This window comes from Nycticebus coucang, chromosome 13 (genome assembly GCF_027406575.1).
Source record: "Nycticebus coucang isolate mNycCou1 chromosome 13, mNycCou1.pri, whole genome shotgun sequence".
Taxonomy (NCBI): Eukaryota; Metazoa; Chordata; class Mammalia; order Primates; family Lorisidae; genus Nycticebus; species Nycticebus coucang.
This window is the reverse complement of record NC_069792.1, coordinates 59,615,611-59,635,223: the sequence shown is the minus strand read 5'-3', so window position 1 is coordinate 59,635,223 and position 19,613 is coordinate 59,615,611.

The following is a 19,613-nucleotide window of genomic DNA, read 5'->3' as shown; positions in this document are numbered from 1 at the left end:
AAACCATTGGTCTAGATCAGGGGCTGGAAAACTTTTTATATAAAGGGCCACTTTAGATTCCATGGCCCATATGGTCTCTGCTCAACTACTTAACTCTCTTTATAGCGTGAAAGCAGACAGAGATAATACACAAATGAATGGGTGTGGCTGAGTTCCAATAAGACTTTTCCAATAACATTTTATTTATGGACACTGAAATTTGAATTTCATATCATTTTCATGTGAAATCTTCTTCTCTCTTTTTTTTAAAAGGACATTTTAAAATATAAAAATTGGGCCATATAAAAATAGGCAGCAGACTAGTTTTGGCCCTCAGGCCTTAGTATGCTGACTCTGATCTAGAATGATGTTGTTTATTTATTTATTTATTTTTGGAGACAGAGTCTTACTCTGTTGCCCTGGGTAGAGTGCCATGGCATCATAGCTCACAGCAACCTCAGACTCTTGGGTTCAAGTGATCCTCCTACCTCAGCCTCCCAAGTAGCTGGGACTACAGGTGTCTGCCTCAACATCTGGCTAGTTTTTCTATCTTTGGTAGAGATGGGGTCTTGCTTTTGCTCAGGCTGGTCTGGATCTCTTGAGCTCTGGCAATTCACCCGCCTTGGCCTCCCAGAGTGTTAGGATTATAGGTGTGATCCACCATACCTGGCCTGGAATGATATTTTGTTAAAAATAAAATTTGGACATCGATTAAATGTGTATTTATGAGTATTGACTCTGCCTGGCCTGTGCTAAATTCTCTATATACATCATCAGAACTTCAAGAAGGAATTAGCAAATCCACCATTATGGTGAAAGATTTCAACATACTTCTTCCATAATTGATCCATTAATTAGCAACCCATTATTTCTTTTAATCTTCACCTTAATACTGCAGATAGATTTTATCATCCCTATTTTGCAGTGGAGGAAACTGAGGCTGACACTCACAGGGGTTTCTTACCTTATGGGGGGTCACATGCTGAGCAACTGACAGAATTGAAATATAAACCCAGTGGTAGGATTTTAGAGCCCAGGAGCTTTGCATGGGCCTTCATGGCTTCCCTTCACCCACCAACCTCATAATCATTTGGAAACTTACAGGGTAGGCAAAGAGCAAAACCCAGAAAGGCAGGGACAGAGTTGAACACTGACCTATTTCTCTTTTAAACCCTGATCATGGGGTTTTCCAGAGTTTTGGGTTTCTACTGTGGTAATATTAGGAAGTTTGCTTGAATTACCAGCAACAGAAATAGTTGTTTATATTTGGTTTTGTTTTTCGAATCACACTGACCGGGCATTACTGTCAGCCAGAATTTGATGGCCACACTTGCACTGAGGGCTGAGGTCATGACCTCACCTTGGGCAAAGCTGATGCAGGGGTCTTGCCACTGGTGGGAGCACCAGGGTGCAAGATAGTGGATTCCAGACCACCCTGAGTGTAGTTCAAATCTGCCTAAATCAAAAGGAAGTCAACTACATTGAGGGAATTCAGAGACAAGAAAGATAAATAATACTGACTTTGGAAAGGGCTGATTCAGAAGGGTCTGACCTGACAGACTCGATGGCTGGAAGGCTCCCTGGGAGAGCCATTTGCCTGCACTTGGAGTTGTGAGATGGGCTTGAATTGTTCCAGAGGTCATTAGCCAGTCACTGAGAGAGAGACACACACACACGGGTAAAAAATGAGAATCAAGCAAAATAATAAGAAAAACTTGAGATTTACCATAAGCAGACCCTGGAACAGTTTCTGAAGAAAGCATGTGTGTATTTATTGTGGGAGAAGCTATAATAGGGTGTAAAAATGAGTTAATAAGCAAACAGGAGGGAACTGTGTTGTCTGAAAAAGAACAGAGGGGAAATGCTGGGCCATATCTGTTTTCTTACACCATTACCAAAGTGAGCAGATTTTTAAGGTGTGACGCCCTTCCAGAGGACAGGAGACTTTGCTCCAAGGCATCATGTCTGTGGGCAGGTGGGGACTGCAGGTGGTTCCAAAGATGACAGGAGAATGTTCTAGCTTGAGTTTCTCCCAGAAGCAGACCCTGAGGCAAGAATTTGAGTGCAAATAGAGTATCACACTTTATCTGTGAATAAAGATAAGACCCCCGTAGATGCCTAAAACTACAGCTAGTACTGACCCCTTGACCCCTCTACATTCTGTGTTTTGTCCTATACAAACATAACTATGATGAAGTTTAAGTTATAAATTAGGCACAGGAAGAGATTAAAACAACTAATAATAAAATGTGAATATGTTCTTTCTTTCTCTCTCAAAGTATCTTACTGTGCTGTCCTTACCTTTCTTGTTGCGATGATGTGAGATGACAGCATGCCTACGTCAGGATGTGAAGTGAGAGATGTAGGCACTGTGACATAAATGGAAAGTTCCAGAAATAATAGATACTGTAGAATTCACACAGTGTGGTGAGTCGTGTTATGAAATCTCACGATCTGCTCAGGACGTGACCCTCCCTCTGCGCAGTGTCTCTGTGCTGTCTGTCCCCTGCCTGTGAGTCACTTAGCCCTCCTGGGTTACAAGATCCACTGTCACCATGTGGCAGTGTCTGTGTCTAAGTCATCCGCATTTTACTTCATAATGGGCCCAAAGCACAAGAGTAGTGACATCGTGTTTTTGTCCAGACCTTTGGAAAGTGAAACTGTGGATAAGGGGGGACTACTGATTGGGGAGCTGATTTTAGGAATATTGGTGAGGGACTGGAGAAGTGAGACTGAGCTGGGAAGTCAATGACACATCAAGCAGGTAATCGCTGTGGACATCAAGGGGTGCTGGGAGCCCTGTCACCTGAGAGCAGGGGCAGCTGGTGTTGGCTGCTATGGGTCAGCCTTGGCAAGGGGCTTCTCCTGCGCAGCATGGGACCACTGACTCCTGGTGGGCTTCATTGTGGGGATGTACAGGGCTTTAGCAGCCAGAGAGAGCCTTGAACGAAGCCCCACAGGCACTGGCTGGCAGGTGGGACTTGGGCTGCATTTGTGAGGATAGAAAATGCTGAGGGGCCTCAGTCAGGGGCTGCCGGCACCTGCCTTAGCACCTCTTGGCAGAATCATCGGAGAAGTGAGGATTGAAGGATTGTATTTTACAGGTACACACCCCTGGTGAAACAAGTGGGCAGGGGGTGGGCGGAAAGAGAAAGAGAGACTAAAGCTGCAGGGTGGAAGAACAGCTACAAAGGAAGCAGTTTCCGTGAGGGGCCTGTGGCATCTGAGGGAGAGTCTGAGCAAGAGAGCTGAAGTCTAGAATTGTCTTGCCTGCTGCCCATTCCCTGTGAAAAAGGAAAACTAGATATCGCCTGTCTGGTTCAATAATTCAAGCACCCTAAGACCCCATGCCGAGTACATGCTGGTGCATACAAAGATAGATGATTTTCATCTCCTCCTTCAGAGTGGAGCTGGACATGGGAGAAAGAATTAGCTATGCTAAAAAATTTAAGCTGCTTTTGTTGGCGCAGAAAGTTCCATAGATGATGGAAAAAAAGAATCTCTGAGTTGTCCTATGTGGTGGTCTAGTAGTCAGACTGATTTTCCCAAATGAATTCCCGGGCCAGGGTAAACTCCTTCTGGGGCCCACTCTGCTGTTCCTCTCTCCACCCATTGTCCTCAGAGAATGAGCCCAGCCGAGGCCTCTTCTGGTGCAGCTGAGCATCTGCAGGGCTTCCAGGGAGTCCGTTCTGTGCAGGGCCCGGGTGTCTCACTTCAGCACACATGCCACTCGTATCCAGTGGCACCTAAAGTGACTCTCTCAGGAGCTCGGGGTACGGCCTCTCTTCCTATCAGTGGGGTTTGATTTTGCTGCTGCCCAGGGGATGACAGGAACTCCTCAGCCCAGGGAACCCAGTTGGAGGAGGCTGAGTAACAGCCCCCAAAGATATCAGGTCTTGATTTGTGGAGCATATAAATGCTATCTCATTTAGAAAAAAGGATTTTGCAGATGTGATTACAGGAGGGATCTTGAGATGGAGGGATTATCCTGGGCCACCTAGGTGGGCCCCAACTGCTAGAGGGAGGCAGAGGGAGCTGTGACACCCGCAAAGGAGAGGGCCACATGCAGGCGCAGGTAGAGGCTGGAATGATGTAGCTGTGAGCCAAGGAATGCCACAGGCAGCCACTGGAAGTTGGAAAAGGCAAGGAGCAGAATCTCCCTTGGTGCCTTGGTGAGCAATTGCAGCCCTGGTGACACCTCCGTTCTGGACTAGTGTCCTCCAAAACGATGAGAAAAATTTCTGTCATTTTAAGCCTTGAAGTGTGTGGTAATTTGTTACAGCAGCCACAGGAAACTGCTACACAAGTATAGCCAACTTCTGGTCACCAGCTGATGTGTTACCGCTGGCTTGTGGGAGGAGTCAGGTAATACCCTCAGACAGGAGCCGAGGGCGGGGAAAGGAAAGGCAGGGGATGTTTACTTCCAGTAGTAGCATCTTTGGGGTTACAAATTTCCTCCAGAGGCTTGGGGAGACTAAGCAGGTGCTAACTGTTGCCCCCTATGGACATGCTACTACCCATGGGGTGACCCTACAGAGGAACATAGGTGGGGTCCAGTTCTAGCTCCACCAGCTCCTCCCTGTGTGGTGAGGCAACTGGCTTAGGACCTGTGCCTGGCAGAGAGCTAGGATTTATACCCGAGTCTCCTGAACCACCATGGACAGTAGTACAGGGGCAGGAGAATTCCAGTCTGCCATTGGGCTGCCAGGAGCCCATTGGTCTCACACACTGTACTAGATGCTTATAATATACCAGGTAGTGTCCTGAGGACCTCACATTTGGTATCTCATTTTTATCTTTATGACATCTTTGTAATGTAGGAATGATTATTCCCTGTAGGAGGCAGAGGGGGGAGAGAGAGAGAGAGATTGATTTAAGGAATTGGATCACACAATGTGGAGGCTTGGTAAATCAAAACTCTGCAGGGCAGGCTGGAGACCCAGGGAAGAGCAGATGCCAGCAGCTTAAGTCCAGAGGGTCTGCTGGTAGAATTAATTCCCTCTTCCTCCAGAGAGGTCAGTCTTTTTCTTTAGACCTTCAACTGATTGGGCAAGGCCCACTCACATCATGGAGATAATCTGCTTTACTCAAAGTCTACTAACTTAAAAGTCAGTCTCAAAAAAAAAAAAAAAAAAACCTTCCCAGCAACATCCAGATGTGTTTGGCCAAACATCTGGGCACCATGGTCTAGCCGGGTGACACACACTCGGCTAGAGCGTGTGACCATTCCGCTCCCCCACATTCCACTTTTCTTAAACAGATGAGGAAACCAAAGCTCAGGAAAGTATAGTAACTTCCTCGAGTCATGCGGCTTGGGTGCGATCCCACCCCAGTGCCAGCCAGTGCTCTGGTCAGGTTGTACATACAACCCTGGCTTTGGGCTGAAATGGGCGCTGCAGAAATACCACAATTCTTGAAGCAGCCCAGCAGCTCCCTCCCCTTTCATCACATCCAGCCTGGGCAAACAGACTGGGATTCTGTTTCTGCCTGTTTGTTGCTCTCTCTCAGCCTGCTGAGTCCCTTCCTCAGCTGCCCCTGTGGCCAGTCCTTCCCTGTACTCCTCCCCCTCACCCCCGCTAAGCTTCCCTCAGCACATGCTTCCCTGCTGGTGTTTTATTTTTTTTTTAGTTACCCCTGGGAATTCACAAAGCTGTCAGGCCCCCTAGTTTTTGTTGTTGTTGTTGTTGTTTGCTTGATACACAGTCTCACTTTGTTGCCCTCGGTAGAGTGCTGTGATGTCACAGCTCACAGCAATCTCCAACTCTTGGGCTTCAGAGATTCTCTTGCCTTAGCCTCCCAAGTAGCTGGGACTAAAGGTGCCTGCCACAATGCCCTGCTTTTTTGTTGTTGTTGTTGTTGCAGTTTTAGATGGCCGGGGCCAGGTTCGAACCTGCCACCCTTCGTATATGGGGCTGGCGCCCTACCCACTGAGCCACCAGGTGCCACCATGGCCCCTTACTTTTACCGAGAGAAAGCTCTTAGTCCTTGGGGATATCAAGGGGGTTTCTCAGGGAAGTGAGAGGAGAAGCCAAGTGCCCCTGTGCAGGGGCCACATCCTCGTAGACCCCAACAGCAGGGCCATCTTGGACTGCTTTGTACCCGGTGCTGGTCAGTATCTGTCCAGCCAGAAAAGCCAAAACACACCAGAGATTTTTTTTATCTTTCTTTTTTTTTTTTGGCGGGGGCTGGGTTTGAACCCGCCACCTCCGGCATATGGGGCCAGCACCCTACTCCTTTGAGCCACAGGTGCCGCCCTACACCAGAGATTTCAAATGGAGAATTTGGTTTGGGGAACGGGGTGAACCATCTGGATGGGATACTGGGAAGTGCGAGGAGAGCCACTGGTTAGCACCTGCTCTGCCAGCACAGGGTGCCCCAAGGGAACTGTGCCGCTGTTGCCCTAGAGCACCACAGGCCTCCTGCCCTGCGTCCTGCCTTGAGCAATGTGATGGCCATAATCACTGCTGCTATTGCCGCTGCTTCTAGAGCTGGAAAACCTGGCTTAACCCTGGATTTGAGGGTGTATTTTTGGAAAATGCCCCAAACTGGGTTGATGCTAAGGGTGTGGCTATGGCCACAGCACTCTGCAGACATGTCTACCTCAGTGAGTGTGTGTGACCTCTCAGTACTTATTACCCGGATCTGGTTGGGTCCCCTTGTCCTCTGTCCTCCTTCACAACACCAGGCACATTACAATTATTTCATGTGTCATTTGTATTAATAGTTATTTATTTTATTATAAATAAATAACTCCCCATCTGAACTGCTAGTCCCCCAAAGTGAGGCCCACACACCCGTTGTCTTATTCTGTATCCCCTGTGCCTGGCACTCAGGGGCCACTGGATTCACTCTGTTAACTGATCACCAGCTGGGACCTCTTGTCATGGAGAATATACAGAGAGAATCACAGGGCCACGTGGGGGTGTCCAGTTGTGAGAAGAAAGCTAGATTTGCAGGCTGTGTTTTCACTCAGCTATGGTTGTATCATTCAACTTTTCACAAAGGTGGCAAGGATAGGAAAGCAAAGTGCAGTAGAAATAAAACCTGGGAGGACACACGCCCTTGTGCGCAGAGGACTGGTGGGTATTGCAGCAGGCAGAACTGGAACGCCCCCGCAGCCAGGACCTTGCCCATACACCCTCTCGACACCCACTCTCCCTTCAATCATTATTTACAGCTTGCTGCTCTGATCCCACAGGCTCATCTTCACTCCCAGAGGAAAGAGAAGTATAACAGATTGATAGGGTGCTCTCCTCTGTGTGGGAATCGGTTTGTTTTGTCTGTGAGCCCTGTGGGAGTTGGCATTCAGAGAGCAGCCACCATCCTGCCAGAGAGGGATCCCCACGGTCCACAGTGTGGACTCTCCCCGAGAAGCTTCTCTTTCTCTCTCTGGGCTGAAAGTGAGCACATTGATTCTTATTCTAGAGATTACGCTGTAATAGTGGGAGTTCAGGAATGTCCCTGTCAGATTCGACCAGTGACAATTCGGCACTTGGGCCACCTCATTTGCACATGCACTTCACCCTGTCCCTGCCAATTGTATTTCACAGGCCTTGCACTTGTCCATCCACCATTTATTTGACCACTATGACATAACCTTGAGATGCCTGTAAGACATATTTTTTCTTAAAGCCCAGATTTTTCTTTTGGCCTACTTCAATTATTTAGTTGTGGCTGCCTGGAATCTTGTGTTGAGAAGGATTCTCAACACAAGAAATCACTTAGTTACAGACACTAGAAGATTTAGAAGACCCTTTTTATAAGAAATATGCTATCAACCAAAGGCCTAATAATATGCATTTCTCATAGTTTTGGAGGAATTTTACTGCTTGTCTAGAATGCGGAAGTAGCCACGGTTCTTCTCTTTCTTCTTCTTTTTAATAGCCAAATTTCCCTTCCCATCACACTCACTTACCACTAGACATGCTATCCTGTGGTATTATCAAGTGATAGAGCTGGATGGATGTTCAGAGAGCATTCAGTCTAAGCAGCTTGTTTTACAGAAGGTGGCCCTGGGAGGCTGAGTTTCCAAAGGGCAAACAGCTAGTTAGTGCGGGCGGGTTCTCTGACTCCCGTTTGTCTTCTTTTGGGCCCTTTGCTTCCAAGGCAAAAGACATGTCATATCTTGGCTCTCTGCTGTGCAAAACATGTGGTTGCATAGAAGTGGACCAGCTGGGGGGATAGCACTTTGGAGCCACATAGCTTGGCTCTCTCACTTGCTGGTTGAGTAACCATCATAAGTGGCTTAACCTTGCTAAGCTCAGCTAGTCCTCACCAGTGAGCTTGGGAAGAGGACTGTGAGGATTACCTGAGATAACGGATGTAGTGTGTAGCACTGGGCCTGGCTTAACAAGTGTTGGCTGCTGTTACCATCTGTAGAATAATGGAGTGGGACTCTGACTTTCTAAGAGCCTGTGTTTTGGGACTTCAGTTGATAAATCATGGGGTTGTTTCTTAACTACCTGTAATGAGTTTCACATTCTCCCCAGGACTATCCTATCAAATGAGATGGTATGTGGAGAGTAAGTCCTTAGCTAACAATAAAGCATTAGTGATTGTTTATTTCAGATAACACATTTATCATTGTCATTATCACTACCAACTGTCAAGGTGTAGTCTATGAATAGGGTTCTGATTCCAGTGGCAAGTTTCAAATTCATAATGAACTCTATGGAATTTTTGATTCCCCTAAGAATAACATCTTTTTGCCAACCTTTATATTCTGACTTGTATTTTCTTTTTTTTTTTTTGTAGAGACAGAGTTTCACTTTATCACCTACCATAGAGTGCCGTGGCGTCACACAGCTCACAGCAACCTCCACCTCCTGGGCTTAGGTGATTTCCTTGCCTCAGCCTCCTGAATAGCTGGGACTACAGGCGCCCACCACAATGTCCAGCTATTTTTTTGTTGTTGTTGCAGTTTGGCCGGGGCTGGGTTTGAACCCGCCACACTCAGTATATGGGGCTGGCACCCTGCCCACCGAACCGCAGGCGCCGCCCACTGACTTGTATTTTTAAAGTGACTCTTCTCAAAGAGGTGACTTTTTAGGATGATGGTCTACAGTTTTAATTAGGATCATATTTATATTTGCCTTTTAGTCATTGCTTAAAGAACATAGTTTTAAAACATCCAATAAATAAATGATATACATATGTGTCTGTGTATTTGTGTGTCCATGTGTGTTCAGGCTGAAATCAGCATCAGCTTCTGAACAGTGAGCATTAGGTGCTTGTGAAGGGGAAAGGTGTACCTTGGGATGTTATCTGGGCACAGGTTCCAAAATATGTCATTTCTCAGCTGAACTCCACAGTGAGACCAGGATGTGTTTCTATCCCAATCTCAGAGTCCTAATCTACACCATCTGTTCCAGGAAGTGGGCTGGGAAGATACCATTGACATGAACTCAATTGATTTTTCATCATAAAGTATCTTAAAGCCCCGGTGAGCACTTAGGCCTGAGCAGAGTGCCGTTGGAGATTTGCCCCCTGTGCAACATCTACAGTGGGGCTCAGGAACATTCTGATAAGGCCCAGGGAATCTCAAGTGTCCTTCATGGCTCAAGTTTATGAATTCATTAGGGAAAACTCTTGGACAGGTCTATTTTTCTTGAAAATTAGGTATAAAGACAAAGTGGAAAATCGAAGGCTGTGTGATGGAGGGCTTGGGTTAGGACTGGGATCAGACCCTGCTGTTTACTGGTCAACTGATCCTGGGACTGCTGCATTCCTCTCCCTGAGTGTCAGTGTACTCATCAGTAAACTGGGCAAGGATTAGACTCCCACTGCTGATTTATGGGTTCTTGAGAGGATCAAATGAGATCATAGATACAAAAGACTTGCCAATTCTTAAGTCATTTTCAAAAATCAACTTCTCACAATAATCATAACAAGTATAATCCAAAGAAAGTCCTGTCCTATGGTAAAGGCCCAAGAGCAGGAGTAGGAACATGGGGAGATATAGAAAGAAGAAAAGGCATCAACTCAACTCTGAAAATGCCATAGCCCAGGGACCTCCCAGGGGGCCACCAAGGAGCCTGGAAGTCAGAGTGTGGGCTGGCAGGTCTCAGCCATGAGTGATAGAGACCCTGCCCAGCGCAGCATCAGCAGAAAGGAATTTACTGTCTCTCTTGTCATCCCTGACAAGATCACAGCTGGCCCCAGAGGCTGGTGTCATCAGGACATAGGCTTTCTCACTTGGCTCCACTTTCTTCCTTGTTAGCTTTATTCTCAGGCAAAATTCTCACCCCACAGTTCATTCATTTATCCCAGCAATAAAAGAACTTGTTCCCAACAACAGTCTTAGAACTGGGTCTTCTTGGGGTCATGTTGGTCGTGTTTCCTAAACCACCCACCATGGGCCAAGAGAATGCAACGTGCTAATTCATTCATTCAGTACATACTGAGCTTCCAGCATGTTTCTAGTATTTTCTAGGAGCTGAAGATACAGCAGTGAACAAAACCGATGAACAAATATAAAAACATAATTACAGACACAAATAAAAACATAATTATAGACATAGATTCAGGGCCACAGGTTTGGGGTATAGGACCTTGTAACTTGAGCAAGTCAGGTGCTAGTGGTCTGTGGTCCATGCTTTAAAAGCACAGTGTAAAAAATATGCTTGGGGACAGGGCCATAGTTCAGCTGCAAGTTGGAGAAGTTTGCAGAAGTGAACAGAGTGGATAGCAACACCCCCACCCCAAACAATGATAGTTTCAGGGTAGACAAGAGGCAATCTCCTCATCTGAAAAGTGAAAGCCGGAAGTGTAATTGCTTAAGACATCATTTCTTGCCCTGGAAGGTCTCCTCGCCTCCTAAGCTAAAACTCTAGATATTTCCTTCAAATATCAAAATGAGGATTTGTTTCCTTTCTCCCTTTCCAGTTTAAATATTTGGAAGGACTCAGTCTGTGTAGGAACTAACCATTTTGTGCTCTAAAAAGGCCTACATTAGGATTCAATATTAATTTCTGAAGTTGATTATTATTCCATTAGCTGTTTCCCCTCCTTCCTGCCACCCTTGCTTTAGAATGGCCTCTTGTATCTCATTTCCTTCTCATCCCCCAGAAGGCAAAGCATTGTTGAAAATGTTTCTATGTGTAGAGCCATCGGGCTTGTTTCTTGGAGGCATGGAGACAGAGATGCTTTGAAATCTGGTTTTACAAGTCTCCCAGTATTACCAGAGGTAGGACGCCAAAGCTGAGACACAGCAGCCCAGATAGTGCTTGGGAGCCTTTCTTGTGCAAATGTCCTGAGGCTATTTCTATGGAGTCTTCTACTCTTTTCTAGCTCCTTCTGCTTATTTCCTCAGAAAATCCTCATGCCGTGTCACCTCCTTTTCCAGTAAACTTTCTATCTTGCTTGTCAGCCTCTGGTTACTAATTTTTCTTTCTTCAAAAGGTCAGAAGCTGGGGCCTTATTGTGTCTTGTACCTAGAGGTGTTCAGTGGATGTCTACCCAGAAAATGAATGACTGTTACATTTGGCTGTGGGGAGGGGAAGATGATTGCAAGGAAGGCTGGAGAGGAAAGCGTAGTAGCCAATAGGCAAGTGGCAGGTCGCAGACACTTATTGGCTGCATTAACTGTCATATGTAAAGGGAGTGACCGATGTGATACCCTCTGGATAAAAGGGGAGGGGAGGATTAGAAACACTCCTTTAGAACCTTCCTTCTTGATCCCTCATAGAACCATCATTAATCAGAAACATAGGTTAAAGGTGGAGACTCAGAACTGTGAGAAGGCAGAGGGAAATGCCTCAGAGGTCATCCTGTCTGGGCTGATTGTGCAGAAGAGGAAAGAGAGGCCAGCCAGGGAGGATGACTTCACCAAGGTCAGCCAGGACAGTTGCAGGACAAAGCACTGTAAGTCATAGGCAGAAGTCAGGGACGCCCAGGATGGTGACAATTTACCCAAGGCTCAATTCTTAGTGTATTAAGTTACTTAATAAAGACAAAGTTGATATCATTTAATCATTTATGAAGGAAGAAATGACATAAGCCAAATTTCAACTTTTCTCACAAATTCTTCCCTTTGTGACAAGGCCAATGAAGATGCTCGGTAGAGTGTGGACAGTTCCATCCATGGAGGAGAAATCAGGGAAGGAAACGGCAGCTCCTGACAGATACCTGGTTCTCTTAGGTCTCATATTTCCCTTTTTGAAACAGCGTCCCAAATAGAATTTGAATCCTAACTTTTAAGAAATAATAAAATAAAAAGATGAAGTATTATTTGAAGTCCTATTTCATTTCCTGCTTTTAACTGTCCAATTCAAAGTCCTTAGCAAGAACTGTAAGAGCCTGCCTGGTCCAGCAGGTCCACTTCGGACGCCTTTCTCTGTTCTAAGCGATTGGTCCCATTCTGTCTGAGACTAAGTTATGCATTTACGTCCACCTGCTGGGAAAGTGGGTTATCTGCTTCAGGATTTGAGAATTTATCTCCCCCTTTTTCAAATAGTCAGATGAATTCTCAATTTTAATGTCTGGGACTATGAGAGTTGAATCCAAATGATGTGGTCTAGGAGAGGCGTGGGGAGAAATACAGTCAGGAATCCACTTAAAAAATATTAGTTTGACCTTATGTTCAAGGCGAATGGGGCTAGCAGGTCCTGAAACCAAGTTCTGATGTGACGTCCTTTCTGACAGGCCCCATTAAGATCATACATCAAGTCACCTTCCCCATTTGCATGTTAAAAGGCGCAGTGATGGGCACAGCGGACTGTTTGCATGGTAAATTATGAGATGTTTTATCCTTCTGCCATCAAGACACTGCCTCAGACATTTTCATATTAATTTTGCAGGTTGGAAAGCCCTTTCTGCTGTTATCTGGGCAAACCTGGAACAAGAGGCGATAGATTGATAATAAAGTGGAATGAGGCAGAAAATCATGTAGACTACCTTAATATCTTGCCAGCTGAAAGTGCTGGGAAAAGCAGGGTAGGAATCACCTGTGCAAAGGATCCATCCTGCCAGAGGGCAGGGAGAGCGAAACTGTCTTTAAGGCACAGAGCCCACCGCTCAGGCCCCCCTCGTCCAGCATCCTGTCCTCTCACTTCCGCATGGTGAGCTCATTGGAGTCGCTTCATTGTTTTTGCTTCGGCCTAAAATCTCCGGACCGGACCCTCATCAACATATTTTCTTGGTCCAGTCTGACTGACACCACTTCGAGAGATCCAGCCCAGATCCGGACTAAGGGACCTTTAAGGACCAAACTGAAGTCAGAATTGAAGTTCAGTTCTTGAACTGTCAACACATTAAAGTAACTGCGGGAGATTTAGAAAAATACTGACCCCCAGAGCTCCATAATTGGTCTAGGTAGGCCCAGACATTCTTTTGCTTAGTTTTGGTTTTTTGTTTTCCCCCTTGATTCTCATGTATGGCTGTGGTAGAACTTTTGTGCATTTGAGAAAGGGGAGGCAGGAAAGCTGCTCGTTTTTTCCATAACCGTGCCTGAGGCGTCAGGAGGCCTGACACCCATCTCTCCCAGGATACAAGCCAGACAGAAAAGGCTTGGCTTTTGGCTTATCACCCTCACTGACCCAGGGCCCCAACCTCACCAGGTACGAGCTCCTCATGCATGAAATTAGGAGGGTGGGTTGAGTCGCTACATCTTCCCGGTTCCTGAAAGGCCTCTGCTACTGGGCCTGACCGAGGTCCAGGTGGGAAACCAAACCAGCCCTCTTGCTTTGTGCCTCACTCAGCTCAGCCAGGTTGACAGGAATTTGTAAAAGTGACACCATTTTGCTCTCTCTTCCTTCAGATTTCAGTTTTAGTATTTGTTTAGTGAATTGAATTTTATATTGACATTTTCTTACCTTTAACCCTAAGTTGACTTTAGATGGTCGTCAGCACTCCTGATGGAGGAGAGGATGGTCAGGAGGTTGGGTCCCAGGTGGCAGCAAACTCAGTCCCACCGCAGAACCAAAAGGTGCCTTGGACTCGAGTCCTTAGGCCTGGCGGCCCAGCTGCTCATGCCCCTTAGAAACTTCTGGGTTGAAAGAAAAATTTTATCTTCTTCTTCTTCTTCTTTTTTTTTTTTTTTTGACAGAATCTCACTATGTCACCCTTGGTAGAGTTCTGTGGTACACAGCTCACGGCAACCTCAAACTCTTGGGCTTAAGCGATTCTCTTGCCTCAGCCTCCAAAGTAGCTGGGACTACCGGCGCCCACCACAACATCTGGCTATTTTTTATTGCAGTTGTCATTGTTGTTTAGCTGGCCCTGGCTGGGTTCGAACCCACCAACTTCGGTGTATGTGGCTGGCCCTGTAACTATTGTGCTACGGGTGCTGAGCCATATCCCTATCTTCTTGAAGGCAATCCTCCCTCAACCCACTCAAGACAAATCCCTGGAATAAACACAAAAAACACAAATGTCTGCTCAGACCCAGAAGACTGGAGTTGTTATACAAGAATAACTTTATGAGTTAATAAATAAAAGATAGCTTTCTAAATTTTAAGGACCAAATTGAAGTCAGATGAATTAGAAAGATGCAGATTACATATTTCCTGAAATGTAGCACAGGGTGCAAACGAAATAAGACCAGGGTTTTGGGTTGAGGGCTTGCTGAACCTCAGCTCTGCATAAAGCTTCTCAAGGTACTTGTGTATGTGAGCCTGCACGCTGTTCTTTTTTCTCCCTCTGTACCGGCTGCTGGAATCTATAGTCTTGTCCTTTTTCATAACCTTCTCAGCAGGGTAGATGTATTCTCTCAACTAAGGCTCTATTTGCCTTGCCAAATCCCATTCTAAAAATCAGATTTCCGAATGGCAGCTTTAAGGGGACACAAACAAGGCTGAAAACTAGAGAGCAACCTAAGGGAACAGCTTGAGTTAGGGAGTTAAAGAGAATCTGAGAGACCCTGTGGCGTGAGCTCATCTTTCCTGACGGTCCTGCTGGCTGGTGCCAGTTGAGGTGACCGGTCTCTCCAGATGGGGTGTGTGAGTTCGCACATGGGACTGTAATTGCCCATGACAACTGCAGTCTTCTTACTGTAGTAAGAAAAAGGGACACACCAGCAACAGCAGCACCCAGAAACTCAGACTGCTTGTAGCAGATGTCCTATTAAAACTTTAATTGTCTCCATTAGAGAACTTTCTTACCACATTCTGATTTTTTTTCATGTACCTTTTTTTCCCAATAGTCTTCCTCCACAACCTCTTCCAAATCTCCTGGTGTCTATTTTTGTGAGAGAGAAGCACAGTTTCTCTAACCTTGATTGACTTGACCTAACCTTGACTCCTCTGACTGTTTGGCTGCATAAGAAGCATTTTTCTTGTGAGACCCTTGCTTAGGCACTACGTTTTTGTATTCGTTTACTCACCCAATTATCCATCCATTCATCCATCCATCCATTTACTCATCCATTCATATATCCAATGCTCATGTATTTTCTGAATGCAGTGAGAACACAGATTGCTTTTGCTTGCCCAGAGCTGTTTTCTCTTTCTTTGGCAACAACACCGTTTCTCCTTGGAGAAATGCCGTCCTTCATGTTTAGTCCATGTAGTTTAAGTGGGACTGACCCCAGCACCCAGCACTGAGGGTGGGTACATCACCCATGCCTGGCCACTGCCTCTCTTAGTTATTGGATTGCTTGGGAAAATCAGTCACTCTGACTCCTTGGTATGAGGTTGGAACTCTTAAAAAAGAGACTCTTCTATAACTGGGATTGCCAAGCCATAGGCTGTCAGCTTGGAGTTGTCAATAGCCAATGGAGGAAAAGCAGAACTGAGCCATAGCGAGTGGGCAGCCACATCCTGGCTGCCTGATTAAGCCCCTGGGTCCAACTATTTCAGTTCTATCTCTGGAGATTTTCAGGTTTGTGAATAATAAATATCCCTTTTCATTGAAGTCATTTTGAGTTGGGATTGTGTCATTTGTAATTAAAAGAGTTTTGTCTACTCTGAGCCAGGCCCTGCGACCAAGATTAACCAATTTCAGAGCCCTTGCAGCTGCATAGAGTAGTTAAGAGTATGAACTGTCATCTGCCTTTAGACTCTGCCTTCCCAAACACACGATCTCACACAAGTTCCTTTGTGACTCCATTTACCCAGCTGGAAAATGGCAAACATACATATAATACCTACTTCACAGGTTGTTGTGAGGACAAGTTAATTCATCTACCGTATTTAGCATGGTGCCTGGTCTATGGAGGGCATTTACCAAATGTGAGCTATCGGCAAGTTGTAGTCAGCAGTGCCTAGAAGCAATGAAAAAGATTGCGGTCATGAGCGGTGCCTGTGGCTCAAAGGAGTAGGGCGGCAGCCCCATATGCTGGAGGTGGCAGGTTCAAATCCAGCCCCAGCTAAAAAAAAAAAAACTGCAAAAAAAAAAAAAAGATTGCAGCCATAACAACACTCTCATGAATCTACTCCTCCTCTTTGTCCCTCTGTGGCAGGTCACACAGGCTGCCTGTTTATAACAGACCATGCCCATTGTAAGCATTGTGTCAGCTGCTCCCACAGCATATCTGAGCTAAACTGACTAGTACACCATTTCTCTCCACCCAATGCAACGATGAAGACATGTTGTGTGAGAAATTAGCTCCAAGTACATGAAATGATAACCCCAAATACACCGTCAGCAAGCTATTACAGAAAGGGTTGTTAAAATTCTCAAATCATAAGCTTTCTGACATCAGTTTAAAATATGTAGCAAGAAGCAAGAGGAGAGAGATGGGGTAAGTAATGCACTTAGGATAGGATGCAAGTCGGGTGGAAGGAACCCACTGTGTGGTAAAGGGTTAGTTAACACAGTGGGTTGGGTATATTCAAACCCTCAAACCCTGGGCCTTTTAAAAAAGGACTAGCCCTTGGACCAGCTTCTGAGAGATAACTCTTGAGCCCTTGGAATAGCCTGCTTGATAAGAGTGTCATTTACCTGGGGCCTTGGGCCATACCAGATAGTTTATGCTAACAAAGTGACCTAGGCATAAACTTGGGCCTATGGTATCAGTCTGAGCTCTGATGGGCTGACATCTCAGTGGCTAAGGCAAGTTACATGTGCACTCCATGTCCTATGTCATTAAAAAAAAAAAAACCCAAAATCTGGACCAAAGTTTGGCTGAACTTCCTAATTGGCAACACTTTGTATATGTTGTCACAAATCATTGCTGGGAGAATTAAGTGCTGTCTAAGAAACTCTACTGGGAGAAGATAACTAGAATCTTGCATCTAGTCTCTCCTGGACTCTGCCCTTTGTACTTTTTCTTTTTTCTGGGATCCATCAATCTGTATCCTTGTGCTTTAATAAACTATAACCATAAGTGTAACTGCTTTTCTGATTTCTGAGTCCTTTGAACAAATCACTAAAGATAAGGGTGGTCTTAGAACACCTAACACAGGGGTCCACAGATGGACTGCTCTGGGCCAATGTCAGATACTTTTTCTACTGAAGACATGTAAGGATAGGTATGCCTGGTCACAGCTGTAGCTTGCAAATGGGCCAGATGAGCCACTGTGAATTCTATTTGTTTCTCAGGCAGAGGACACATGGAGCTGGAACAGTGCAGCCAACGGGCCACCAAATTAGAAGATCATGAATTTTAAACACTCATTCTTATGTGTTGCCTCTTGGTATTTAGTCATGTCTATCTAGTGCATTACAAATATTCAGTACTCAGGTGCATCACAAATATTAGACACTTCTCATTCCTTCCATTCTTTTCTATCCAAGTTTAATACCTACATGTTCCACTTACTAACTACTTATCTTCGGCTTAACTCGTCACATGGGTTCTGCCTATAACAATCGAACTGTTTGTTAACTAGCTACTTATTTATACTTACGTGCCTGAAGATAGTTTGCCTATGTTTGGTAAACTGCAAACTCATTAACTTAATAGACCTGAATATTCTCAAAAGCAAGCAGAGTAAAAGCCTGAGAGGTGAGTGATGGGAGATGAGTCATGAATGTATCACTGGTACGGTTTGAATGTTTATGTCCCCTCCAAAGTTCATGTGTTGAAACTTTATCACCAATGTGATCGTGTAAAGGGTAGAGCCCTTAGAAGGTGATTAAGCCTTGAGGGTGGAGCTCTAATGAATGGGATTAAGACCTCTATAAAAGAGGCTTCACACGGAATTCAGCCCTCTTGCCCTTCCTTCTTCTGACCATGAGAATGGAGCAACAAGATGCCATCTTGAAAGCAGAGAGCGACCCTCACTCAGCACCCTCATCAGTGCTGGGTAACTTGATCTTGGATTCCCCAGCCTCCAGAACTGTTAAGAGATGAACTTCTGTTCTTTATAAACTACCCAGTCTGTGATATTTTGTTATAGCAGTTTACATATCAACAAACTAAGACAATCACTAAATGCTTCAGTACTATAAGAACTTCAGTTGAGGAAGGTCATGGTGGTGAGGCCCAGCACACACATCCTGATTCCTGATGTCATGGTGGCTGCCTCCCAAGATTTTTAGGATCTAGTCATTGTTCTTGCCAAATAATTATAATAATGGCAATCACTTGTATAGAGTTACTATATTCCAGTTATTGTTCTAAACACTTTATATAAACCAATGATTCAGAGAAAGCCAATGAGGTAGAGGCTAGTTTAATCTCACTTTTACAATGGGGAGCATAAGATGCAGATGGGTGAAATAACTTGTCCAAGGTCGATAGCAGATGTGATGATAGACCAAGAACCAACCTCCGGACAGCTTGCTTCACAAAGCATATTCTTAGTCACTGTATTCTGATTTCCAGAACAGTGTCAGCTCCATATTTGCACCACGGCCTTGGCTGAAATCAAGTGAAAATGTCTTATAAACATTGCTAAATTGTATAATATTTGAAAGCTAAAATGCTTAGGCTGAATGTTGATAAGAAACTAAAGAGTGAAGGTAGAAATGCCTTAATTTTTATTAACCTGTGACATGACCATAGTTTAGTAGGTTGCCGTATGATTACCTTAATTGCCAGATGAGCATGGAGAACAGATTCAAAACAGTAGAATTTTATCCAGTGCTAGTGCAGTGAAGTAGATCTTCTTGAAAGATAATTTTATTTCAAAGTGTTATGAGAGAAAAAAAGTTACTTATCTAAACAGATACTGAAAACGCGTAATAAAAATGAAGAATCAACACATACATAGTTCAACCACTTCAGATTTGCCTCCATGTTTGTCACAAAATGTATTTACATACTCCAAAGTTGGGAAGATTAAAAAAGTCCAGAAACATATAGAGGGTGGCTGACATCAGAGTTATCACACTAAGAAATCCATAGGCGTAGACATGTTAACACTTCTTCCTTTAAGCTACTTGCTTTTGCATGCTTGGGACAATGGTTCTGATTTCCAACACAAGTAATTATTTGGATTATTCTGTTGAACCAAGGCAGAAGAGTGGAAATAGCTAAAGTCAGCCAAAGGACTTGAACACAGATGCTGGCTCTACTCAGCATGTGGCCCTTTGTGAGTCTGAGCCTGACTCTCATCATGTGCAGAACTAGTGACCAAACTATTCCCAGGGCTTGTGAGCATATAGTAGGTGCTCAATTAGTGACAGTGGAAACTGGAGCATATATACATTTTGTCAAAATATACTTTGGGGGGAAAAGCTTTTAGATTTTGTCCATCCAGGATTTTTATTTGTCCTCAGGATAGTGGCAGGGATTGGGGAACGGGCTGGGA